General features: G+C 41.3%; 1 protein-coding gene across 9 annotated transcripts in view; it reads left to right on the forward strand.

Annotated features, from left to right (window-relative positions):
• TENM3 (teneurin transmembrane protein 3) overlaps positions 1–27906 on the forward strand; it is a 436872-nt gene that overhangs the window by 86953 nt on the left and 322013 nt on the right. The window contains exon 1 of one of the 9 annotated variants that reach the window (XM_045069409.1): positions 15384–15477. The exons of the other annotated variants lie outside the window; for them this stretch is intronic. The gene's annotated coding sequence lies outside the window, so the exon portion shown is untranslated. Of the gene's footprint in view, positions 1–15383; positions 15478–27906 lie in introns of those variants that run through there. 9 annotated transcript variants of the gene reach the window in all.

Raw genomic sequence — 27906 nt, forward strand, 5'->3', positions numbered from 1 at the left:
AAGGTCCAGTATTTCAGAGTTAGGAAATATATTCTGTCTTTTGACCCTACAGATCCTGAGGCTACTTCTTTCCAAAGACTCTAACCAACTCCATTATATTCTTTGGGGAAATGTATCAGGGGATTTTATGACTGCCGCTATTCTAAAAACAGGAAAATAATCTTTGCCTCTTCCAGACTCAATATTTGCGAATTCACACATAGCTAATTTGTGTCAGAAATAATGATGCTACCTCTGTCTCAAAATCCTTTTCTACTTCCGTAATATCATAGGACTGTTGAGCGTTATTTGACATTCTTGGATATTAAGAACTAACTTTAATTTTTATTTGGGTCCATCAACATTATTTAATTTTTTAACTTTTAATGCAGTGCTTAATTGTACTACCTTTGACTATGAAATCTATTTGCATGCACATACATAAATTGTATGAGCAATTTCTTCCATATGCTCTAGATGAGTATGATAAAAATAGAAATAATTAAATACTTGATTTTACTCATATCGCAACTGTATTTTAAACTCTTTAGATACAACATTAATTTTTAAGTAATTTATTGCCTAAAGTGACTGATTGAATTAATATTTCCAGTAGTGCCAAGGAGTGAAGCTATTCTGTTTTAACAATTTAAATCAAATTCGAATTATTAGTTTTGATGTTTGGAAAATTTCTAAATCTTTATTACTGTAGAACCAAGGGATCTTCTAACAGTTGCGTTAGCCATGGTAATTTAAAATTTTCCACAAATTCAGTTCAGATAAATCAACTGTATTCGGTGTGTACACATCCTAAGTACTGTGAGGGCTTGAACAATGAATGAGATGTGAGCCCTGCCTTGAGGTTCTACTGTATTTCAGTTGTATGATAGGTATGTTTCAGTAATTATCTCATTTAACTTCACAGCCAGCCAACAACATAGGAATTACATTATTTTTATTTTATATACATTGCTTAGACTCAGAAATGTCAGGTAATTTCCCTAAGATCAGGCATCTAATAAGTGAAAATAAGGCAGAGGCAGAATTTGAATGCAGAACTGTCTGACTCCTAGGCCCATGGTTTCTAGTTTTCATTAGGCCTCCATGCATCTATCACAGAGGGAGATTATGCAGCTTCGGTTTTGGTCTGGTGAGTAACAAAATGTGGCAGCTAGAGGAAACGTTTGATTTATTTGAATTTTCTAATTAGTGTATACAATTTGAATGTGTGTAGGCCCCTTCCTCTGCAAAAAGGCAAAGTATATTTTGAGGAGTAATAGGTAACATATTTTATGAAGGAAGATTCTGGGGTAGGTTGAAGAAAAACAGCAAATGAAAATTAAGAAGAAAGGCCCAGGATCTGTTATAAAAGGCCTAAGGTGTCCTGCTAAGGAGGTTAAATTTGGCTTTGTAGGAAACAAAGTAGAGACACCAGCAGATTTGTGTTATTAAAAGGTAACTCTGGCAGGAGTGGAAAGAGGGTGCCAGTAAGGTTAAGGGATGAGGAGGGAGAGAATATTTAGGACGCTATTGTAAAAATCCAGGCACAAGATGATTAGGATCTAAATCTGGACAGCAGTTGCATGAACCAAAAAAAAAAAAGAAAAAAGAAAAAAAAAAGGCTGAGACTCAAGACCTATGTAAGGAGTAGAAGCAAGAGGATATGGTGATGGACTCTGTTGGAGTTGAGGAAAAGGCGAAACTTTACCTTGGTCAACTATGGGAGGAAACATATGAATTGAAATACAAAGGACAAGAGGGAGGAATGGCTTTGGGCGTGAGTGTGACATGTCATATGTTTGACTTTGGATATGTTGCATTAGAATTGCCTATGAGACAGCCACAGCAAGTGCAGGGAGTTACGCGGTAATACAATCAGAAAGGAATAGCCAGGGGAATGTAGAGAGGAAGAGATTAATGTCAACTAATTGGTCAAGGAGGGCTTTGAGAAGAAAATGACATTAAATGCCAAAGGACAGATAAAATCTCTGCATGCAAAAATTGAGTAAAAGGACATTTGAGGTGGGCTGGGATTCAAAATATGTTTCATGTTTACTATTTTATTGGGTATCCACCTGGATGTGTGCACAACGTGATATATTTTTATTATAATTTTCTCTACCATGTAAAGTCTTTCTGTTGGGCAGTAGTCAGGTGAAATATTTTATATATCCGTTCTTTCGTTTAACCAACATTAAGCTAATCATATTGAACAACAGGAAGTATCTTAGAACACTAGATACAATGTAGTAAGTGCTGTCATTGTTATATTTTCTTAGTATAGTGAATTTGCAATAATCCAGTGGCATCTAGCCATGAGGGGACAGGAGACTTTCAGGACAGAAGGAGGAGGCCTCTGAGCTGGGACATGAAGGCCAAAGAGGAGTGAGCGGAGGAAGGATGCCTTTCCAAGGAGAAGGAATAGGCTTTGTGAAGTGCCAGAAACCATAACGATAGTAAAAACTGCAAGGAGAGGCTCGTTCCCAAAGGATCTTATAAACCCTACCAAGGAATTTGGAACTTATCTTCATGGCAGTGGGGAAGGATTTAAAATTTTTCAATCCGGAAATCAATATGGTTCTATTTCTCATTTTGAGAGATCAGACTGTTGTGGAAAGAATGTGTCGGGAGAAGCCAAGAATGGAGGCAGGTATGATCCTGTAACCAGGTGGAAAATGCGGATTTCATTAAGGAAGGCAGTGACTATATCGATGGAAGTAGCAAAGATGACCGAAGGCCGCTGGAGCCATGTGATGTGGGGGACTGGGCTGCCAGATGAGCACACAGTGGCATCCACGTTTCATTCTTGGGCATTCGGGGTGGGGGGGGGCGCAGAGGTTTCGCTCACTGACACAGGGAATGCAGAAGCCATAGAAGTCTCTGGAAGATGATTATTTTAGCTTTGAACATGTTCTATTTAAGATGCCCGTAGGACATCCTATTGAAGACATAAAGTGATTGGCTACGAGCCTGGCAGGAAATTGAAATCATGGAATAACATCATTTGTGAATGAGGCCTTGAGAGATGGCAATGATTGTGCAAATCAGAGATGAAGAAAAGCGGGGGGTGGGGGGGGTGGGGGCGTGGGGGGGGGCGTGGGGAGCGAGAGATGCGGGGAGGTGGAGGGGAGGGAGTCTGGGCAGGGGGAGCGATGTGACTCGCAAGCGGTAGCAAGGGTAAAGTTATGTTTGAGAAAAATCAGGTTGCCAAGGCTCTTAGGTAAGTCCTCTTAGGTAACAGACCGAGGATTGGGGACTGATTCTGTAGTCAATAGGCAGCCAGTGAGGGTCTCAGCATGGGGGAGCGTTTGCAAGTAAGTCCTTAGGAAGGCTCGCCTGGAATATGGTTTGGAGTGGGGACGCAGAGGCCGTATCAGAGTTATTGACACATCCTAGGACAGAGGTAATGAAATGAGACTTAGAATAAAGGAAGTCTCAGTGGAAAGGAAAAAAAAAAAAAAAAAAAAAAACCAAGGGTGTGAGAGAAGAGGAGGCACCTGTGAAAACAGGAGCATTATAGCAACTTCCGCCCGAACACGGTGAACAGGGAAAAGACATGACCTTGGTGTCCAGAGCTTTCGGAGGAAGTGGGAAAATCAGAAGGAGTCTGGTTTCAGGAAATAAGTGGTCCATACTGCAGTGAGAACTTTGTGATTATGCTTTATTGCATTCAACTAGAAGAATAATAGATCAGTATATTTTATTTGTAAATTGCTTTTCTGCCCTGTTTTCCTTGACTTTATAAAACTATATTCCAGAGATTAGACCAGATGATTGTTTTTTCTTGTGCCATACACTACAAAAGGAAAAAAAAAAAAAGGCAGGGGAACATGCTTAGAAATCCATGTGGAAAGAAAGTGAAGTGAGAGGACTGGGCAGTCCTTACCAAGATTGCCAGGCAGTCATCCCTGCGGGGCGGGACCACTAGGGAAGGTCTAAACAGCCGCAGCTACTGCACTGAAGGTCTGGGCACCCACTTTGGCAGAGATCCGTCAGACGCTGGAGACAGAGAAGATGTGTGGCATTTCCGTGGGGATTGCTGGGGGCGGAAGGGGGTGGTGAGTTGTTCTACTGAGCGGGGATCTTTGAATCTACAAAAATATAATTCTGGATATATACCGAGAAGAGTCTGATGGCCGAGTCAGACACATCAAGGAGGCTAGGTGCCATTTCCACTGATGTAGCTGGCTCTTCGAGGGTGGCGGTGGGTGGGGAAATCTCTTCATGGTCCTTGAGGGTGGTCTTCGCCAGTTTCACGGTTTATAGAAGTTACGGATTTGCTCGGGAGAGTCCATTCTCCCTGTCAGGCCACCAGAGAAAGCTATTTATCTTTCTGAAGGTTATTTATTTCTTTATTTGAGAGAGAGAATGAGCAAGGGAATCAGCAGGCAGATGAAGGGTGAAGCAGGCTCCCCAGTGAGCAGGAAGCCCAATGGGGGGGCCTGATCCCGGGACTCTGAGATCATGACCTGAGCCGAAGGCAGACGCCTAACCCACTGAGCCACCCAGGCGCTGGAGAAAGCTATTTTACTTCAACTGTACGGCTTCAGACAGTCTACAAATAGTGTTTATTACATGACTTCTTCCTTTCTTCAGTATTCACAATGCAGGTGCATTTTTTTTTCTTTAGTGACTTGATTTGCAAATTGAATATTGTTATTGTTTTCCTTTTTCATAAGAGTCTTCCAAGAAAAAAAAAATTTTTTTTTAATTCCCATTGAAAAGAAAGACAGGGGACCCCAGCCTGTGGACCTGAGTGTGACGATGCTTTTTAAGACGGGGCCATTGGAAGCTGCTTGTAATATGGAGATTAGACATTCTGTCTCCAGACTGGGAACAGGGCTGGCATCCAATGCCAGGCAACTGCTTGCCTGTCGTTCTTCCTCGGGCCAGATAAAGGCCCAGAAGGAGCAGCTGCCAGCCGGGAGGAATGTGAGAAAATAGGAAATTGATTTGAAGTAGGATAGGGAAAAAGGCAGAAGAATGAATTTAAGAATTTTCAAATATTCCCCTTTTAGGCATTTGTAGTTGCTGTCTCTGCAGAGGATAGTGATCCTTAGTTAGTCTCTCACGAGGCTATAAAAGCAGCAAATTCACAGGCAGTACAGATATAAGAAAGACCTGAAGTTGGTTTATTTCTTCATAATTGGAGGAAAATTGAATATTGATTTGTATTTTACTCTTTGGAAAGTCTTCTTGATCCTTTAGAAGTAAAAAAAAAAAAAAGTAGAAAATTATAAATGTTCTAATTCTAGGCTCAGGAAAAGATTTTTTTTTTCTCCAGCTAGTTACGACATTAATTAAATTTCACATTAACTAGAGGGGGCTGGGCAGTTTCGTGTTTGAATGAAGGTCACGGAGATTCTTCATTTTCTATCGAACAGATGCCTTCAGGCAAATGGTAACACTTCTTTGCTTAAGGAAGTATGAGGTGGGTGCAGGGCCATGCTAACGATTATTAGGATCAGTGGTAAATAGGAGAGAGGTCTGTTTTTTTAGCGTTATGTAAACTAGTTGCCTTGTGAGGAGGTGAGGGGTTTGAGCAATACGCTTCAAGTTTCTCCTGGGTCCTAACATTGGGGGATGTTGTGTGATCTCTTCAAGACCGGAAACGGGTGGTGATACTAACTACACTTACAAAGATCCTCCTGCTTGTAGGACAATGAACTTGAAGTTGTCCATAGAACACAGGGGCATTAGAAGAAGGAGATCTTGCAAGATACAGAAATCTTAGCTTAAAAGAATAAACACGCATGATTGCCACTAACAATACAAAAACAAACATATAATAATATAACTCACATACACCTTGTCACCTCTCTTGGCTTCTGACAAAAAATAATCCTCCAGGTTCTTAGGAAAGAAAGAACCTTCCACCTCTTACATGCATTGGAATGTGGCCAGGATCACCACACAAGGGATGTTCATATGTGGAGTCAAATAAAGATGAAAACACCTGCTTTCTAAATCACATCTGCCTTAAGAAGTCAGCATTTGGAAATGACCCAGTGGGCCCTTGAACTTATTCCTCCAAAGAAATAAGCAAAAGTTTGATCTGTAAATTGATATTGAATGGACAGGCAAGGAAACAATCAGGAGAGTGGAAAGGTAGAGTGGAAACAGAAAAAAGGTTAAGAAAATGCAAGAATCCAAATATCCAATAACTGAAAACGAGGATCCTAAGACATCAAAGATGGCTTGTCCCCTTAAAGGATTCAAAAGACCTGAGTGATTTCCTTTTTGAGAGGGAAAAATTGAGGCGCAGATCAGTGAAGGCTTAGTAAGGTCACACAGTCTATCAGAACAGTCCTGTCTGGACGTCAGATTTCCTGATTCCTAGAGAATTTGTAGAGAATCCTTGAAGGGCGGGCTGTGATGTCTCCTCCCAGGTTTCAATGGACCAACTGTAGAAGCCTCTTTGTGTCATTTGAGTTCTCTCTCTGCAGCGAGCCCATTTTATTACCAGTTTCCGTGGTGCCTATTCAAGTAATCTGAAGATACCTGCTTATCTGAATTACAGCCGTGAATTTTCCTGACCCTGATTATGACACTACATGTTTTTATTAAAATTGCTAGAAATAATCACCAAGCAATAGAATAAGCTTTTTATGGAATAAATGCCGCAGTATAATTTAGCACCTCTCTCCCTAATCATAAATTCCTGTTAATCACAACGTAATCTAACTGTTCTTGGCCAGTCAGAAAATTCCTCATTCTAACCATCTTTCTGAAACCCTGCCAGAAACTCCTTGATGGTAAATTTCACCCCACATCCATACTAGAATACAAACAAAAAAAAGATACAGTTAATCAACAGAGACTTGTACCTAACTAGGAGGGCCTTTCTGCTTACCAGCTGCTTCTCTCCTCTGCACTAGAGCTGAAACTCGAGCTGAAGTGACACAGTGATATATTGATCTAATGAGTAATATTATGAAATTAATTCTAAAATACTCTAACTTGTTCTGCCTTAATCTTTAGAATTCATTTGAATGATCACATTGTACAGACCTTTTGTTGAAAGTCTTGCAAAGGCCGTTGGCCAGAAATAACATAGAGCTCTTTGTATTTTCACAGTAGTTTCTGTGTCAAAATCAAATTGCCCCCAAGGAGGGTGGGCACTCAAATGCCTGTATAGTCTCCTGCTGATATCTTCACCTGGACACTTGCCTTAGAGATCAGGATCTCTTGACTTGTGCATTTACCTTGCTCAGCATTGGCTGAAGAGATGTCCTTATTTTACTTATCAGCTACTCTAGACCTCTGGAAAGACCTCGTTTCTTTTACACCAGTCTTCTAAAGAAAGAAACAGTCCCTGAAACTCGCTGTCACTCAGAAGCTGACAGCCCCAAGAGGAGGAACACGCCGATTCAGGCTGTTTTTTACTTCATACTCCCTCCCACTTTTTTAGAAAACTCAGTTCTGCCCCATGGGTATCTTTGCATGATTCCTCTTATGCTGCCCAAGCTCTCCCTCCCTTCCACGAGACGGGAGAAGCACGTTGGCTTTTTACAGACCGAGAGAGACCTCAGGTAGAAATTTGCCTTAAAAGTACCAGTATATTTTTCCCTACAGAGTATTCTAAGTAATGGAAATACAGTTTTCTACACTAGGTTTAAACTCCTCTTGCCCCAGGGAGGATTAAAGAAGGCATCTCCTGTGCAAACACCTAAGGTGTTCCAGGCACATAATAGGCATTCAATAAATGTAAGTCAAGTTCACATCTAAGAATTTTGAAGAAAAACTCTCGTTTGCAGACAAGCTGTCTCCGTTTCCCCACCATCTTGCTTTTAAATCTGACTTTCACCCCATTACTCTACTAGACAGTCTTTCCCCTTTAGGCCACAAATTGCTGCTTCCTGCCAAATTTAGGCGTAAGTATTAATCTGTGACTTGGGGCTTTGTTAACCGTCGCCCTCCTCGGTGTCTGCCTGGAGTCTCGAAACCTCTCTTCTGGGGTTTCTTTGTTGTGCTACACTCTTGACTCTCTCCGATTTCCTAGACCTTGCCTTCTGTCACCCTCCGTGCCCCCTGGATGGAGGCGACGCCCATGATTGCATTCACTCAGCACCTGGCATCACATCTATTTCCAGAAATATCAGGGTGACGGAATGGGTTAGTAAATGCACATTGCAGAGCTAATTCCCTTCTCTCCAACCTCTGAACCCCTTGCTGGCATATCTAAAGAGGGATATCCAGTGCAATGCTTGCGTCACCCTCTTTCCCTGCTTTCTGGATCCTTGGCCTTGATCTGCAAATCTTGAGCCTGATAACCCAGTCAACGTGGTTTTCAGCAGCTCCCCTCCCCCCACACACACATCCTGTGAAGGAGTTTCAGAGAACAGCCTGTAAGATGCTGGAAGAGATGAACATTCAACCCATGAGGAAATGGTAAAATAAAGTCAAATAAAAATAAGCAAGATTATTTAGCCTGACAATGTGTATCTTAAGGGGAAACTTGAGAACAGTCAACTTCAAGAATATGAAGGCCACTTATGGAGAAAATGGCAGGTCATGATCCTAGAGTCCCGGGATTGAGTCCCGCATCGGGCTCCCTGCTCGGCAGAGAGTCTGCTTCTCCCTCTGACCCTCCCACTTCTCATGCTCTCTCTCATTCTCTCTCTCACACACATAAATAAATAAAATATTCAAAAAAAAAAAAAGAAAGAAAGAAAGAAAGAAAAAGAAAATGGTGACCAGTTCTTCCTTGTTTCTACTGAAGACTGAGCAAGAACATTTGGGCATAAACAGTGGCTTTAGAGATTTAGAGACTCTCAAAGTAGAATTCGCTCCTTGTAAACAATGTGAAATGTTTTAATGTATCACTTGAAATGGACCTGGCAGGGCAGGGGTTAAAAACAACTACAACAACAAATGGGTTCTTCTGTGTCCGGGGATCCAGAAGGGTACAACCAAATTAGATCACATACTAAGAGTGTGTCCAGTTTTATAATTCCATGATCTTATAATGAAAAAGTGAACATTTATAGTTTTGAAAGATAGTGATCTCAAACTATCTGTGGTGCTAGGAGCCTCAAAATGTGGGTTAGGTTAGGTTGCCTTGGGTTAAGGGTGTGTGTGTGAGAGAGAGAGACAGAGACAGAAAACCAAATAATTACAGAACAGTGTGATAAATACAGATGATACAGATGGTTTTCTGTAGCAAGCAGTTTCTTCAATCGGGGCTGTTTGTTTCTCACGATCTCTCCATCTACCTGTCCCTCACCCAGTATTTCTTTAATGTCTCTAGTACACGACACTATGCTAAGTGCTGGGGAATCAGCAGAGAAGTGGTTCCTGCCCTCCTGTGTTTATGGTCTGGAGGGAGTTACAGACAAGTGGACAGGCAGCAGAATATAGTATGATGAAAAGGATATTTACAGAGTTCAATGGGAACTCAAAGGGGGGACTCTTAAATTCTTAGTGGATCAGCAAAAGACTAACTGGAAGAACTGCCTCCCAAACCAAGTCATGAACAAGCAGACATTGGCCAGGTGAAAACAGAAGGATCAGGCATATACCTCCATCCAAAATGACAATAAAAACATGTGCTTAGACATGATTTATGTTCACAAAATAGAAAAAAAATCATGAAAGATGTGTTGCGTGTGACTATGTCATGAACCCTCTGAAAATAATACATTATTATCTAGATTCGTATGTCAATAAAGACTTGTTAAATAGGCTACCTGCAAAAATGATCTTAATACTTATGGGTTTATGTGATAATTTTCAAGAATGACTATAGAAGTTCGTTTGATTCTATGCTCTGTCCACTGCGTAAAGGATTTGACCAGTGATTAGCTACTCTCTTCTATAGATAATTACACACCTAAAAACATCAATGAATACCTAATTCTTGGTGTCTGAACAAAGAAGACAAAGTATTTATAGTAAGATATTTAATCTCAAAGATATATTGCCTAGCTTTTTAACGTTCAACGGAGAATGTGTTTTGAGAACTAACACTACAATGTGCTTTGGGGTTGGGTAAATGGCATGATGGGTGGAAACAGAGATCAGGTTGACAAAATGACTGCAATTAAAATAATTCTATCATTTTTCTTTATCACCTTTCCGTTTCTTAACACGTGGTCTATCAAAGAATACATTCCAAGAACCCTCTACCCCACAGGTATTCTCATTTTCAAAACATAAAAATAAGTTGAACCCAGTAAATTGCCAAGCATGGACAAATACTGCCATCCCTGGGTGGGCCTGGGAATTAGTCTAGCTTCTTGCAGCCTTGGGATCCAACCAGCCAACTCTACCTCGGCCTCTCCTGGGCTTCCCCAGTCATGGCGGTTTATACATGGAACTAGGGTTCTACACACTACTCCATACAGACTCCCTCCTAACATTGCCTTTGGACATTTGGTGGCTTGACTTGGGTCCTTGGCTCTTGCTGTATGCCCAGTCCCTGGCATATGTACCCCCCGCTAACTCTTGCTGACCATCTGGATTTCTCTCGAAGCCCTGCCCTCTTGCCCCCTGTCTCGCTCTCACCACTAGAGAGGAATGATCTCCCTTCCTCGCCCCCTTCCTTCCCACTTGGATACTTGCCAGCACAGAGCTGAAGCTCACTAAGCCTTTTGGATACAGTGCATTGCTTGATTGCCCCCTGCAAGGAGTCCAGACCTCATCACACACTCCCACACCTTGCTTCCTCCTCCCTCCCTGCCTGCCCAGGCTGTGGAGGACCCAGCATGCTCCTGCCCAAGGTCACCTGAATTAGGACAAAAATAAGAACCAGTTCTTTTGTCACACAGCAAACATGATTGGAGATCTAAAGAAAGAGTCTCAGGTCTTCACATAGTATCAGATTTCAGAAGGCACTTGTGTTTTGGGTGACATAACATTTTTACAAATAAAGCAGAAAACTTACCTGATAGAAAGATTTGGGATGTGGGTCATTGCACATAGTTGTGAACTCGAAAGCTATATTGTGGGTGGATTTTTCTGTAGGTTAAATCAAAGAATCACCTACTATTATACCATCCTTTTAGACTTACTGTAAACATCTGTGAAAATTATGAATTGGACTTTAGGATGAGCCTTTTCCTCAAGCCTTTATTTTGGTTCCAGTGTAAATGATAATTGAACTTCATTGGGAAAAGGACCCAGAAATATGATTTTAAATACAGTTTTATGTCATCTTCTAACAGAGTCCACATAGCTGTTAGAGACTTTCTTGCTCCTGACAAAATAACACTTTGGGAAAAAGAAGATGAAATCTAAAATTCAATTCACAGCATGTATCAAAGTAATTATACAATTATTATGTACCAATTGATGTCAGTGCACTGTAATTTTGATGACATAAACAGTGTCTTTGACATACTTGTGTATTTAAAAAAGAACAAAACTGTTTACAAATAAATGTGTAATTTTTAACAAGGTCCATCTAGACAAACTAAATTCTAGAGTGACAGGTACATATTGACCTATGCCAATTCCTCAATCAGGAATAGTTATTAACTGTTTTATTCCTGTATAAGCTTCCAACTTGCAGAGAATACTGGTCTGTATACTACTAGTAACCTTAACTATTAAGCTTAACTTCAAAACACAGGGAAAACCGTGTCTCTTCCTTTTTCCTCCTCCCAAATCCGCAAATAATCGGTTTTAGAATTGAATATCATGTTTCCAAATCCTTGGTGTGGCTTATCCTGACACGTTTGATTTCGAAAGTGATCTACACGCCTAATACCAGTTTTAACTACTAAATACTAGGTATTTAGTCAAATGGCTTAAGCATCAAGCTCAGGACACCTGGGGCTGAATTTAAGCTATGGTATTCTCTAACTATTGGACCATTATTAACCTTAGGTCCAGTTTCCTCATCTGTAAAATGGGATAACAATATTACTTTTTCATATGGGCTTGCTTAGAGAAATAAAAATGTGTTAAATGCTAAATATAGTGACACTCAAATAAAGTGCTCTGTATTAGTGGTTATCATAGTCATATGTTCAGTAGAGCGAAAAGTGTTAGATTTTGATTTTGTACTAGCATCTCTAACAGTATGGATTCGGTACTTGATCATCAGCAGGAAAGGTAATGATCCTAGTTTTGGTTAAACCGAATTTTTGTTCCCCACGGTTTTTGGCTTAAGTAGAGAGAGGTCAGAAGAATTCTTAATATTAAAGCTAAGTTGGTGCCAGTCTGAAGTAACAGCTCATTCATGGACTTTTTTTTTTTCTTTAATACAATTTGCTTTGATTTGGTTTGGTTCATGCATTTTTAAAAATCTTCCTTGTGGTGTGCAGTCATTAGGCTTTTATGCCTAAAGAAGTGAATTCAGTTATAAGTAAAATTCATTTAATAGCGCAAGTATGATTTCATGTGGTTATTTATTCACAACACAAAATAGCCACATAATTCAACATATTTAATAGCGTCTGCTCATGAAACTGTAGGGAATTCTGCAAATCTTAGACAAGAAATGCTTAACCTATAAAAGGCAGTATCCATAATGCTCATTATTCCTGATATCATCAATATGGCAAACTGTAGTAGATGAAAGTAGAAATTTAATGTGTGCCTTATTATATGTCTCTATAGAACTCTTCAGTAGACTCCTTTATTTACAAGAGGGCAGTGATTTACTGTATGGATAGGGGTGGCCACAAAACTTTGTGTCTTTTCTTGGGAAGATATATGTGGAAGCCAGCCTTCACTTTTCAGCGATAAAAACTGTTTAAAACCATATCTCTTCCTCTTCTTCTCTGTGAGCTCCTACTGCTGCTCAGCTGCGTTCAGAGTAAGCCCTTGATTATTCTCAAGGGATACTGTCTTTGTGCAATTTGGAAATAATTAGTTTTTGTATTCAGAAAAGGTAGAAGTAGATGTGCATGTAGAATATTCCAATGTAGTCCAATATAAAAATTTACCTAACCTGTATCTGATATGTATAAATGGGCATTGCTTAATTAGCATTTTAAATTGGAATTTTAATAAATGCTATCAATCAGTGACCAATTTACATAGCATTTATCTGGGGAAATGAGTATGCCAAGTATTAGTCTTCTTGAGATTCATCTTGACCCAAACAGTGATTTAAGATTTTAAAACCTTCCTTTCTTCCCATTAGAGTGTTCGCCCTTCTGTCCTCTAATGTTCTAATTCAAACCCACATCTGCTAATGTGCATCATAGAAAATCCAGACGTACATTCCTGAAACATGGACAAGACCTGCAGATACTTAAAAATTCCAACTGTGCGATGTTTTACCTATTTCATTCTTCTAAGAGTCCAACGGAACAATACCTTCTCCATATTCCAACTTAAATAGTGTTTATTTGCAATTATTTAAGGCACCCCCTCCACCTGAAGAGTCACACACATCACAGTGATCTGTAGGCGATCACGTTCAAAATATTAAGACTTAAGGAGATATTTGCTTAAGAGCTTAGAAGTCTTTTTGGTGCCCCACAAAATATCTATTGTTCTATTTTTTGACCCAATTTTACTAAAGAGAGTTCCAAAACCCTGAAATAACTTGGAAATTAAGACTGTGTCAGATAAATGTTTAAAGAATTTCTGGGAGATCTTACTAATGTCCTAATTAAAGGGTGAACATATTGACCATTCAGGGAAGAACACACATGATGGTTGTCATAATCGTGTTGTAACAGAATGCTTGTGAGTCAGGATTTTCGAGAAGCCATTATTACTGAGAGGAGAGAACACTACAGGGTACAGACTTTACTTCAACGTGGAGTAACACCAGACATTTCCATGTATGATGATGGATGTGTTTGACGGTAATGAAAACAGAGAAGGAAAAGTATCCAAGAGGCAGATGAGCTGTATTCACATTACTGTATGTAGCGTTAGATGTGAAGAGTGACAAAAGTCAAGGTAGGAGGAGAATGCTAAAGAAGAAAAAGAAATTACGGTTTTTCAATCACGGATTGAGGTAAGAATACATTCATTATTGGAACTTATTGATTAATGGAGAACGCTAATGATTTCTTAAAGTATTAATTTTTCAGTTTAAGTCCGTATTTAGAAGACGGTTGGTTCCCTGCGATGACAGCTAATAAAAGAAAGGTGTGCTGATTGATAGGAATATTGTAATGCCAAGTGCTGCTTGTTTTCTTTGTTTCTTTATTTATGAAAATACTTTGAGGGGCCAGGAGGGATTGGAAGAAAGCACGCCGAACCCCAAAACTCAGGAACACACAGTCGTTCAAGTCTCAGTTTAATGGAGGAAGAAGCTGAGGGGGATGGAATGTTCTAGAAAAAAAAAAATTAAAAGAAGGAGGGACGTGGGACTGGAGGCAATGCAAAAATAATGATAAAAGTGGATCTGGAGGGGGAGGGGGAAAGACCATTTTTAAATAAAAACGTGTGGAAGTGCTGCAATCCTGAAGTAGCTTCCATGCCCAAGTAAAGCGAGTTAGAGCACCCCATGAGCTGTTCCAGGTCGGGGTTGCCCAGCCCAGGCACATCCCCTAGAGTTGGCTGCGGCGCGCGGAGCCCACGCCTGCAGCCCCGGGGACCTCCTTCCCGCGCCGGAGCGCCGGCCTGGCTCTCTCCGCGGCGTCCGCGGGGGTCGGCAGCTGCGGCCGGAGGAGGGGCGCGCGGCGCGGCCCCCGGCCTTCTGCGGCGGGGCGAGCCCCGGGGGCCGAGCGGGTCCCCGCCGCGTCCGGCCGCGGCGCCCAGGCGAGCCGCCTTCAGGCCCGGCTCCCCGAGCCCTCCCGCCGCCGAGGCACCCACCTCTGCCGCGCGGCGCGTCCTGCGAGCCCGAGCCCCGCGTCGCGCCGCGGCGGGGGCCGCGTGGCCCGCACTCGCCGGCGCGCTCCGCCCGCGGCCCGGCGGGGGCCGGCGCAGGAATGGTGGCGGCTCGGGGGTCGGGATTCATCCCCGCGCCGGGGAAGAGGCTCTTCTGTGAGCCCCGCAAAGTAGTGCTTCTGGAGAAAACCAGAAAAATCCACAGCAGCCCGAAAAGCCACTTTAGAGAACACCGGTGTTTTATGGCCTGCGAGTGTGTGTGCGTGTGCGTGTGAGTGTGTGTGCGCGTGGAATGCCTCCCAGCCGGGTCTTTAAAGCATGCCTGTGACCAGTGTTTGGTGCAGTTGCACACTCTTCGTTTGGGGCACGGCTGTTAAGATGCCCCGGCCCGCGGTGGGTGTGTGTGCGCGCGTGTGTGTGTCCGTGCGTGCGTGTCCGCGCGTGTCTGTGTGGAAGGAGGGGTGAGAAGGCGGCCCGGACCGCCTCGAGCCGCGGCGACGGGGCGCAGGGCTGGCGGGGCTGGCGGGGCGGCGGCGGCGGCGGCGGCGGCGGCGCGGCCCGGCGCGAAGGGGTTAAGCGCCGCCGCCGCCCCCTCCGCGGCCGGGTGTAAACAGAGGAGCCTCAGCCTATCATGTCTGGCTGCCGCTCGCAGCCGGAGCCCCGAGCCCGGCGCTGTAACATGATACGCTCCTGACCGAGGCAACTTGGCAGCGCCGGGCTCGGCTCCGCACGGCCACAGCGAGGGCGCGCCGCGGCAAGGTGGGTGAGCGGCGGCGGCGGCGGCGGCGGCGGCCGGGGCCTGGGCGGACGGGCGGAGCGCGGCTCCCCGCGCGGTCCCTCACGCGGTCCCTCACGCGGCTCCCGGCGCGGCTCCCGGCGCGGCTCCTCGCGCGGCTCCCGGCGCGGCGGGGTCGCTCGCCCGCCCGCTCGCCCGCACCCGGGTCGGCGGCGGCGGCGGCGGCGGCCCCGCGTTCTCCCCGGCGGGGTCGGAATGGGAGGAGGCTCCGCGCGGGTTCGGACCGCCGCAGAGGCAACATTAGCATCAGAAATGAGGTGGCCATTTAACTCCTGCGGGACCGCGGGGAAGGGGTGAGGGGAGGCGACGGCTGAACTTTCTCGGGGGCTCGCCGTCCCTCGGAGCGGCGCAGGTAGCCGCGGGGGAGAATGGCGTCTTTTGTTCCCGGTATTTTTAAGGAGGCGGATTTTGGGGCGAAGGGGGGGGGTGCGGTGGACGGTCCCGAGGCGGGAGGGCGAGCGGCTTGCGCCCTGCCTTCGGGGACCGTGGCGGCGCCTCCTGCCCGGTTCGCTGCGAGCGACTGCGGGCAGCCGCGCTGTTGGATCCTGGAGGTCTTGGCTGCGTTTTAAGGTCTGCGCGGAGCTTGAATGAACCAGCCCTCCGGTTCCATTAACTAAAATCCATCATCCTGATTGCTGAATGGGGAAAGAGGTCCAAAATAATCGCGCTCATTAAAAGAGCGGTTTCCCGCTTGCGAAATACTTAGCGGGTGATTTTTTGCCAGGAGAGGGTTGGAGGCAGCCGCGTCTCTAAAAGAAACCCAACTTTGCCGGGGTCCTTCGCGCAGGTTACTGGGGGAAAGAGTTGGGGGCGGGGGGGATGGAAAGTAAAACCCTTTTTTTTTTTTTTTTTTTTTACCCTGTCTGTGTGTCTTCCCATAAAATAAAACAAAGCTCTGTGGCCGCTCTCCCAAGTCCCACTGCCTCCCTTTTCGGTGCCGGCGTCTCTATCTCTGGAGTATCTCAGCAGAGATACGTACGGAATATATGTGCGCCTGTGTCACAGAGTCATTCTGTCTTCGGAAAGCCTCAAATAATCAAATGCAGTGCCGTAAGATGGTGTAGTTGAGGATTTGATCCCCTTGCACTGAAGTGGAAATACTTTCAGTAATTGAAAGCAGATTCACGTCTGGAGTTGGACAAGCCAAGGTTTTCATTTTTGAAAATAAACCTTTTGTTCTCTGGTTTTAGAGATTTCAGAGCTTTATGCAGAGACCTCTGTGTGCTAATTGTGAAAGGAGTCCTGAAGAAAAGGACAGAAAAGATCCAGAGAAGGCATGTGAGAAATACAGCTAACTTGGGAAGCCTCCCTCTGGGGAGGAGAACAGTTTAGTGCAGCATATACTGTCTGTTCCACACATTTACCCCCCCCCCCAGCGGATTCCCGAGCATTAAAATGCAACCATACTCTTCAAAACCCCCAAGCCCCAGGCAATGTCCATTTGTCTTAAGCGGTGAAAAAAACTTGTGAAATGTGGGTGTTACTCATTTTAGGCTGTGATTTACACAATTCAGTGATAAATTTAACGTCATGTATGAAATACGTTTAATTTAAAGGGATGCTGATTATATAGTAACCAAGACTCTGAAACTTTACAAATAAGATTTCAGGTTGTTAACCTGGTTTCTTTCTCATCTTTGGAGGCTGAGTGTTAAAAGCTTTAAAAAATTGGCCATTAAAGATTGAAATTAGGGTACAGTCTAGACAAAGAGGGAGTCACTTGATGTCTTGGTAGCTGTGAACACAGGCAGGAATGGTGATAGGGGAGAGTGTTACCTTCCTTCTCCAGCACAGGAAATCTAAAATGAATTGTGTGATCAGGAGGTAAAAGTTGGGAGAGTTGTACTTCTAGCAATGATAACTGAGATCAGAGAAAAATAGAAGGGAGTGTACCAAATATTTTTAATTACTAGTTTCTTGAACCTGTTGTGCTGCTTATCAATAATAGGTGAATGGACGTATTTACAGAGTGTAACATGGCAGTTCTATTTCTTAAAAAACTACTTGGTAGCTTTCTATTTTACCTTGCTTCCTTGTCTTCCTGGTAGTTGATCATTTGGGCTTGTTAAAATAAATATAAAGTGAGTAACTTGATCATAATCTGAATGATATTCTTGTTAACGATTCTCATGTACAAGTCCTCTTCCATAAAATCAATATTTAAAACCTTCTGTGAATCTTTAAGTACCAAATAAAATCTGATTACATGTTGGCTGTGTCGCATCATGTTTCCTAGATATCAGTGGCCTAATGTGTGGCATCATAGAATTTAATTCCTCTTAAAGACTTAGAAAAATGAAAGTGACTTAATATGGAGCTCCTGATTTTCAGTGGAAGATCCTTGTCTAAATACTTAAACTAATCCTCTCTGTGACTTGTATTTACTGTTAGTTTTTATGTCCTTATTTTTTTCTTACTTGGGAAAGGGGGTGCCACAGGATCTTCTGTCATCTGAAATGATACGTTCAATTAATCACGGGACTCCTTTCTTTCATAACGTAGGAAAATGGCAAAGGAGGCACTGTCTCAAATACAGTGATCTTGATAATTAATGCCATAAAATAGATTAAAATGCTGTATTCCAGGTATTCATTTCCTTAAAAGGGCCACCAGAACAGCGTTGCTAAGCACCCGTCACTACTGCAAGTAACAGAAAATGACCCAAATTAAAGAACCTGTTCTAAGCTGTATTCTTGCATTTTCTAAAGTGCATTTCAAAAGGTTTAACAAGACTCATTCAATTAGTGGAGGAAAAAAGATCTATTTTCAGCTCTGATCAGCAATTAAGAGATTGGGCTTTGGAACATCAGTCTCTTTATGTTTATAATTTATTTTGTTTTTTGGACTTTAAACAATTGTGAATAGAGCTTTTTAACCACCTTCCTAACGATCCAGATGTAAAAGCTAAAAATAGGACATTATATTTGTTTTAAATCTTTTTCTAAATGTAATTTTTATTAACTTTTCCTTGTATTAAGAAAGTTTACATTTTACGCTAATCAGTTATTGCTTTACTATGTGTTTCTTATTCTCTGTACAAATATATATATGCATATGTGCCGCCTAGTTCATGGGTAGTTTAAAGTGTGTCTGAAGTCACTCTATCTTCTCCTGGATGTGAGTGCTTTCGTGCCAACCTCTTGAGAAGTAGGATATTCTTCCTTAAGGCTGTTTGGATGTTGGGAATTTGGTTCCATGAAGGAGATCCAGTGATAGGTCCAAGTCAAAAAGGAAGTGATTACAGCTGGTAGTTTGTTGACCATCATGTAAGCTGTACCCTTCTGGGTTAGATCAGAACTTCTGCCTGGTTTTGGCTAAAAACCCAAGTCACAGCTGTGAGTGTTTAAAGAGTTAGACCTTGCCGTGGCCTGAGTTTTAGCTATTCCAAGAGCAGCCACAAGTAAACGTGGTGGAACTTGTAGGTAGAGAGAGAGGGAAGGGAAGGCTGGAAAGCTAGAGGAAAAGGACCGAAGAGCAAGCGGGTTAAGGTTCCCACAGTTTTAGATGAGGGTCACTTAGCACGACTTTGCAGTGTCACATTGATTTGAAAGAGTCTCAGCATATAAATATAGATGTTAAGTTATCAATCCTAAGTGCTGTTTTGGCTATAATCATATTGAAGCGATTCTGTATCCTCAAGTAGTGAATATTTTAAAGCCAAAATAACACTTCTTTCTTTAAATAAGGTGTTTTCCATTAGACTTTCTATCAGATTGTTTGGCATTGCAGAGTTCTCTAGTACTAAATAATACAGAATAAATGAAAATTATATGCCTCTGGTAATAGTTTGTCTTAAATAAAAAGTTATTGTAATACTCAATTATGTCTAAGGCCTTTAAACCTGTGTGAGTTTAGGTATTGGGAATGTATTGTCAAAAAAAGTTTTCCCCGGAGAAAGTAATAATTTGATGTGTACCAGTTATTTGATTATATATGTTTTTAGCAGATTTATTTTAGCAGATTTATTTAGCAATATATTTTAATATCTAAGAACCCAGTTGTCTTGAAATGTATATGTTGATTTTAGTTATAAACCTACCCGTTCCGTTACAAATCCGGTGTGTTTAAGTTTTGAAATATCGACTCTTAATTTTTACTACGGAAGGGTGAGAGTAACTACCTCTTTGGTATCCCAGGAATAATTGATAGTGTGCGTATTCCTGATAATGAATTCATTTCACAAGGGAAGAATAAAAATTGAAAAGTACACAGATATTTGAGCGTACATCACATCTAAATAATAATAAGATTTGGGAAACCACGTACTACAGTATTTAAAAGAGAAAGAATTTCTCTCTTCAGAGTTATTTCCCTCTCGTAACATTAAATACTGTTTCCCGTAAACATCTTGTTTTGTACATTTCCAAGGCAGAATGGATTCGAGAGCCTACCAAAATGACTAATATAGAACTAATATGGAGAAACAATTCAGGTTTTTAAATATATATATATATATGTATACACACACACATATATATATACACACATATATATATCTATGCCCCCAATTTTTTTAAATTAAAATGACGGGCGGGAGTTTTCATGCATTATTTTCATGTTAGTTTCTTCACGGTACCTTTTCTCCATAGTCTTCCAACTCTTTCTGGCAGTAAGAGAGAGGGGGGCGACCTGCTGTCTAGAGACCTGTAAAATGTAGCCTGGAACTCTTTTCATGCATTTTCTTTTAAGGAAAACAATTACCGTATATAACAAATTTAACATTGTTAACCTTTTATAATTATTTAACCATTATTTCATTTTACCTCCTGCTTAAAAGTTGTGCATTAGTGGAAGAGACACCTGGCTGTGCTCTTAAAAGTTTGTCTTTCAATTCCTGTGATAGTAGGGGGCAGTACATCTCCTTAATTATCTTTGTTCAGGGAAATGCTGAAAGGCCAGGGTAGTTAAACAGGGCCATTTGGATTTGTGAGGTCGAAGTCAGATGCAAGGAAAGTGGTTAAATGCATTATCATCTTATTGAGCCCATCATCAGTAAAGTGACCTTGATGGAGGTGGAAAAAGCCATTTGGCTACTTTATGACAACCACCCCGCTTGTTTTATCACTGACAGATTGTTTGATACTGTGTTATCATATTTCCTTTTTTTTTTTCTGTTTTCAAATATTATTGCCTGCAATTCTGAATCAGCAGCGTGAAGGTGAACATTAAAATTAGTTTCTTTTTCGTGACAGGAGATTTTCCATCTGAAGTTTGTTTCATACCTGCATATACCTAAAGATTCCTTTATTAAAAATTAAGGTGATCAGGCTGACTGACCATTCTGTATTTGCTTTTAAGGATCTTTGAATCCTGATGATTAGTCTCTTTGCAAAGAAGCTGCTATCCTGCTACTTTTGAAACTGTTTTTAAGCTATTAAGAGGGGAGAATTGCCGGCCTCAATTTTAGCATTGGGAATAATGTTTGTTTTAACAAGCGCCTAAGTATGTTTACTTGAAGGTTATTCAACTTTTAATAGTTCTGTTGCTTGCTGTCTAGAGTCATCACTTTACTTAAAAAGTTAAAACCAAAAGATTTATAGTTTATATTTCTGAACTTCATGGTCAATACGTCCCTTGTGAAGTATTTTATTTCAACTCCATTAAAATGAAATTCTTGCTTCGATATCTGAACAAGTATTGTCCAATAATAGGAAGAGTTTTATTAAACACAGTACAAGATCTAACCTTTTAGGAAACCCCAGTTAGGGCAGTTAAGTGCTACGTATACGATTTTTGTTTTCCTAGGCGAGGCTGTCAAACTTTACTGACTGGAGTTTAGCTTGGGCTTTACTTTTTACTGACTTCTCTTTTCTTATATTTAATCAATGAATGAATGAAGTATAGATCTTATCGTAAGAAAGAAAAAAAAATTGGCCCGTTGTCAAAATGCCTAAAATACTATTTCAGACCTTATCAGGGATATCGCCTTATCATCTTGCTATGAATTATGTAACAGTAAAATCTAAGGAACTCAGAATCGCCTGAAAGAGTTATGACAGGAGAGTCAGGTTTTGTGGACTGCCAGGGATTTAGTACTTTAAGGACTTTAAAAACAAACATACAGAATTGAAATATGTTTGAGAGGAATTACAAACTCCCCCCTCGCCCCTGACTCTTCCCACTGTTGGGGCAGAAGTTCAGGCTCTTTTCCTCTGGTCCTTACATTCTTCGGTTAGCCCTAAACCTGGTCTGCCCACCTCTGTGTCTTCTTTTATCCAGCTTCCAAACTGTCATTGTAGCTGTCATCCTGAGTCACAGCTCTGACCATCGCGCCGCCCTGTGTCACGTCTTCATTTTTCAGGTCAAGTCCAAATTCTTTCGTCTGTTTCATCAGAGTTTTCACAATCCCACCCCTTCCTCCATGTCTCCTGTGGGTTCACACCTCTCCGCCCATGCTTCAACATGTCCCCTTCGCCCGTGCTGCTTAGCCCCTTTCTGACCCTGTCACAGATCTTTCGAGAGTCAACTTCTGTGGCATCTTGTGTCTGAAGCCTTGACCGACTGCATCCAGCAGAGCTGGCTTCTAAAACTTCCGTGGCCCCCGGTGCACGTTTCTGTACCCCGCTTCACACACTGCACTGTCATCATTTGTTTAGGGTTCATTCTCCCGGACCAGGGGGACAAGATCTTTCAGGTCACAGCCGGGTCTTGTTCATCTTCGCATGCCAGCACTAACCGCCGTGCCGAGAAGACAGGAGTCATCCAACAAGGGTTGGCTGACTACGTGTAGAACAAAATATATTCATTATAATTTAACTTCTCGGTAATGTAAGCTCCTCATCACGAACATCAGTTCTATTGTTCCAGGTCCCAGTACAGTAATTTACCCGGGAGCTGGTGAGGGCTAAGTATTCCCAATCTAAGACACCAGATAACGATGCTTAATATTATTAGCTTTATGTATCATCCTGGAGCCCTTACTATGCACAGTGTTTTAGCCGTATCAGTTCATTTTACTCTTACAACCTCCCTTTTAGAAGGGGTTTCTCCCTCTTACGGGAAAATTGTTACCTAAGAGAGGTTACGTTAATTCAAGGTTATACAGGTCTCAAATGGCAAAACAGTGATGAACGGGGTACTGTGTGATTCCAGACCTGGTCCAGATATCACCTTCCTTCTTGTAAGAATTGTAAATTCCACGTGCAGCTCCAAGACAGGTGTAATTTTTAAGATAGGTTTTCCATTTTTCTCTCTTGTCACGCCGCCTTTCACTTCTCATTACCCTGTCATTAAACAGCCAAGGTTATTTTGTTGTTACTGTAATTTTTGCATAAAGTAGGAAGAGGAAGCTTGTGAGCAAAGACTATTCTCAGAGCTGCTTTTATTAGCATTATTAGTTTTGGCTTCTCGGAAAAGCTTTTTTGGCTTAATACATTCATTTCTTTGCATTTATGATCAGGTGAGATTTGGGGGTAACAGGGTTCCAGTAGGCGTCAGGTGTTTAGGCAAAGCAAAATGTTAATTTCCACAATCAAGGAGTTTGAAAAGGAGCCAATAGTTCATTGAATCATAACACTAAATTTAAATAAGAGAAAAACACTGACACTGCGTGCATAAATGCATTTGGAAGTTAAACATATCGATAAAGATGTCTGTGATTCTAATCTTTTTTTTTTTAAACTGGCAAATGTCACATCTAATAAGACTCTTCTAAGTGACTAATGTAGGGAAGACATATTTTTTAATATGATTGATTGAAGGAAGAACTAGTATAGCTTCAGGGTTTTTGTCATCAGAGGGTTAATAGATGGAGAGCGGTGAGAGGAAACCCCACAGTTCTGCTCCTTTGCCTCATTTTCTTTGACATAGGAGGAAAAATACCCACAAATTTTTAAATACCAGTTTTACTAATTTCTGTGAAAGTGAGTATGATTAGGCATTTTCAGAACCGAAGCAAAGCTCGAGATCCCCTCATCCACCCTCCGCATTTTATAAACTGGAGAAGCTAAGCCTAATAATAGCCAACGCTTATTAAGTGTTTACTAAGTGCTAGTCTCCGTGCTGAACCCTTTATACAGGTGTTTTATCTCAACTTCAGAACAACTCCTGGAGTTCAATACTCGTAGAATCTCCATTTTAAAAATGGGGAAACTGAGGCATAAAACAGGTGAGTAAGTTGCTGATTAGAGGCAAAGCACACAGGAAAGGCAAGTTCCTGCCTCCTTTGGGAATGACACAAGGACACCACATCCCTCCCTTAAGAAGTACGTGGGCCCCAGAGCCCCTGACTTCCAGGCTGCTTTTTTCATTAGAAACTATTGTTATGGCATGTTAAATAAAACCCAAGATGTAGCAGGCAGTTTATGAAGTAAATATTCTTACTCCCTATTTTATAGATGAGAAAATTGAAGCTTAAAAAGATTAAGTAATTGGTGTAAGGTTATTCATTTACTTAAGGACAAGGGCAGGTTGGTCCTAATTTCCAAGTTTTAGCCTTCATGACTGAATTCTGCCTGCAGTTTAACTCAGATTGGGTTTTGTTTTGTACTAACTTTGCCTAACTAGGTTCTTTTTACTTTTGTGGCAGAGAAATATGCCTGTTTCTAACCTTCTGTAAGAGCTGTAATCAATGAATGTTGCAAATATTTCCATTTGTTCAAGGCAAAGCATTTAATTTACCGACAAGTACTTACTGAGGGGAGATGTGTTTAGTATTGTACTCTGTTTTTGATATTGTTTAGATTTTGTAGTGAACCATAATCATAAGTGATTATGCTATGGCTAATGTCCACTCCCTGATTAATATCCAGCAATGATTAGCATCATTGATTAGAAAATTAGTAGATTATGCCTTTATTGACACTTGTATTCCCTATTTAATGGTTTGTTTATTTAATTGATGGCTAATGCCTTCACTGTTAAAGGCTATTAACACATCAAAATGGTATTTATTGAACCTGGCAAAATGATAAATTGTATTTGTGTTTACTCCTTTGTGCCCAAGGCTTATCTGTCAGTGGCCTTGTTTTTTTCATAGTTTTGGTCGGCTGAGAACTTCTGCTTAGGAGTCAAACAAATTAGCATTTAAACTATTACCTGGTTGTGTGACCTTGGAAAAGTTGGAATTGTTCTTGTGAAAAGAGATAAACCCTATCAATGGCTTCAAACGATGGATTCTAGTAGAGGTTCTGTAAAATTTCTTCAGTGAATTCAAAATTATTGGGGAAAAAACCTCAAAATGGTTAGAAAACATTATGCATGATAAAATATATAGTAAGTTTTAAAGTATTGTTCAAAAGGGTTAGCTTATTTTTGTGTACATGTCCTGCTTCTTCTGTGCGTGTATTTGCATTTTTTGTGAAGGTGTCATTGGTTAGGGATTTGGGGGCTCTGCCCTGGCTTCTTTGGTTAATTCAGCTTGCCTAAGGAATAAGAAGGGAAAGCAGCCCCTGCAGAGGAACTGTGGGGGAAGGGTACCCTGCTCACCAGCTTCCAGGGAGGTGGCTAATTGCTGCCGGCCGTGGATGCTTGTATAATTTGGTCTGTAGTTTCAGATCCTGAAATTGAAGGTAGGTTGTCCTCGTTGTAAATAGATAGTTACTCTTCGCACGTTCCCATCATAATACCTTAACCAAACTTCTCTGAAACTACTCTTTCGAAATTGAGTTTATTTGTTAAGACCCAGATAAGAATAGCACTTCTCATAGAAGCATGGCTCATTTTGACCAAATACCTATTTGGCTAGTTTGGTTTACTTCCTTCCCAGGCTCAACTAACCAACGTTTGGCTATTTCATAAAATTAGATCTCTATTCAGAGAGAAAGTATTACCACCGTTAAGTATATTCCGTGAGTCCTTCTCAAAAGAGGAAAAAAAGGGGATAACCCCTGAGATGTCTGGTGAATTCTGGTACTTTTAAGAGTTGAGTGGCATTACATTGGATCCCCTTTACTGAGCCCACAAATGGCGGGCAGGACAACTAAATATCAAAATTTAGAAACTAAAGCTTTATAGTTGATTTTAATGTACAGTTGTTTATTTTAAATGGTTCTGAGATTTTTTTTAAACTACTAAGGTCTGTGAGTGTCTGATAATATGTTTGATTTCTTTAAAGTATATTTAAATTTCATGCATATTACATTTCCTACAGAAAGCTAGGCTCAATCTTTCTTTTTATGCTTCCAGTTAGGAATAAGAGATTCAGGTGGCAGGTCTTTCATGAATTGAAAAAAATTTATTTGCTTTCATGCTCGGATATCAGTATAAACACCTGGTATATTAAAATGCTTATTAATAATATTTATTTCAGTAGTGCCTCAGTTTCTCAAGAAGTAGGCATTAGAATTGTAAAGGTATAGTATCTTCCCACTTGCATGGAGGCAGAACATGGATAGAATTCAGTATTAAAGATTTTTAAAGTATATTTGTGGAGAAAGACAGCTGATAGTATCTTTTATTTAAAAGAACATCTCGGGGCGCCTGGGTGGCTCAGTGGGTTAAGCCGCTGCCTTCGGCTCAGGTCATGATCTCAGGGTCCTGGGATCGAGTCCCGCATCAGGCTCTCTGCTCAGCGGGGAGCCTGCTTCCTCCTCTCTCTCTCTGCCTGCCTCTCTGCCTACTTGTGATTTCTCTCTGTCAAATAAATAAATAAAATCTTTAAAAATAAAAATAAAAGAACATCTCGTTGTATGTATTTTGTAAAATTCTTTTCTGACCCACCATTTCTGGGAATATGTCATGTCAATTACCAATACCAAGACACCCGCCTCTAAGTTCCTAGGGTACATTTCAAACTTGAATGTGGTAGTTCACTAATAGGAGACCACTTGTTATTTCTCTTTCTTAAGTTCACCAAAAATAAAATTATATGTGTGTGTGTGTATATATATATATATATACCTGCTCTGTTTAGGAGAATTCCTCAGTTACATTTTTTTTTTTTTTTATGATTTAGTCAGTCATAATCCAATCCACGGTCAATGTCTGAGCCCCTGATTCACATTGCCAAAATAGATGTCAGCCATGAAAATAAGCCTGCTTTTATTTTAGGCTAACATGTTTGAGGTGGCGAGGGAAGCTCACAGGAAGATACTAAGGCCGTGGGCCTGGGAGGGATAAAGGGCAGCCACACGGAGCAGCGGTCTGCGGACCAAGGAAGGGAGAGAGAGACGGGAGCAGCCGTGTCTCACTCTCTGTAACTTTTGATTTCTTTCAGATAAAGAAAAAGATCTGAAGTTAACAACCTTTTATGACCTGGTTCTGTGTGTGCCATTTATTACACTTTATTGCACAACTCCTCCTTCCCTTAAATGCAGGGAAATTGTTAGTGAAATTGTTAGTGTTGAGCCCAATTTCTCTATAAAAGAGATTTTAAACCCAGTAATCACGGAGTGTAAGTTACTGTACTTAGTCATGATTGCTACATAGCAGTTTTCTTCCTGTCTGTAAAATCAGAAATCAGTGTGAAATACTTAACTCACACATGTTTCAGGAATTTACGAATTTATTAAGGAAAATCAGTTTGTAAATTTTAAGTATTTATTGAAAGCCTACTATGTGTCCCCTGGCCTTCTCTTTATCATCCTATTCATAATTATGTAATTTAGAGTCCATTTAGATTGGTTTCTTTTTATTTATATACATATTTATATATATTTGTATTATATACATATTTATTTATATATAGTCAATCGGTCATAAAGTAGTGATTCTGCAAAACAGAAGTTTTTTGGGATTTACCTATTATAATGCAATCACAGTCATGTTTTATAGTATCTCTCTCTGCCTTTAACTTTCTCTTCAATCCAAAAAGACAAATTATCTTTCTCAGGGATCCTTTTTCGCTTCTCCCTCTCCTACTCAGAAAATAATGCCACACTCATAGAACCATATCAAGAAAATATCAAGCCCAATGGCGGAAGGGGTAGGATTATGGACAAGTGACAGAGAGGAGGCATTCTAGGCAGAGGGAGGCACATGAGCAAAATTACAGAAGTTGAAATGTGAAAAGTATATTTGAAAAAATATCAAATAATCTACTTGGAATAGGAAGTTCATGAAAGAGAATTTTGGAAGATAAGAGCTAAAAAAGTTGGTGGAAGCCAGGACATGGAAGACCTTGAGTCTCAGATAAAAGGATTCAGGTGTCCCTCTGGGGTCCGCTGGGTCTCTGGCATAGAACACAGTGATAGAACAGAGCATGTCTGGGGGAAGATCTCTCTTGTCATTGAATGGCAAAAGGAAGATGACAGAGAGAGAAACCAACGATGATTTTTCCTAGCAGCATTTTCAATTCATGGCTTTTTATTTGACACAGAGAGAGAGAGAGAGAAATCACAAGTAGGCAGAGAGGCTGGCAGTTGGGGGAGGGGCGAGTAGCTCTCTACTGAGCAGAGAGCTGGATGCTGGATGCAGAGCTCAGTCCCAGGACCCTGAGATCATGACCTGAACCA

The sequence above is a fragment of the Mustela putorius genome, unplaced genomic scaffold (genome assembly GCF_011764305.1).
Source record: "Mustela putorius furo isolate JIRA1106 unplaced genomic scaffold, ASM1176430v1.1 tig00003932_pilon_pilon_pilon:0A:0A, whole genome shotgun sequence".
NCBI lineage: Eukaryota > Metazoa > Chordata > Mammalia > Carnivora > Mustelidae > Mustela > Mustela putorius.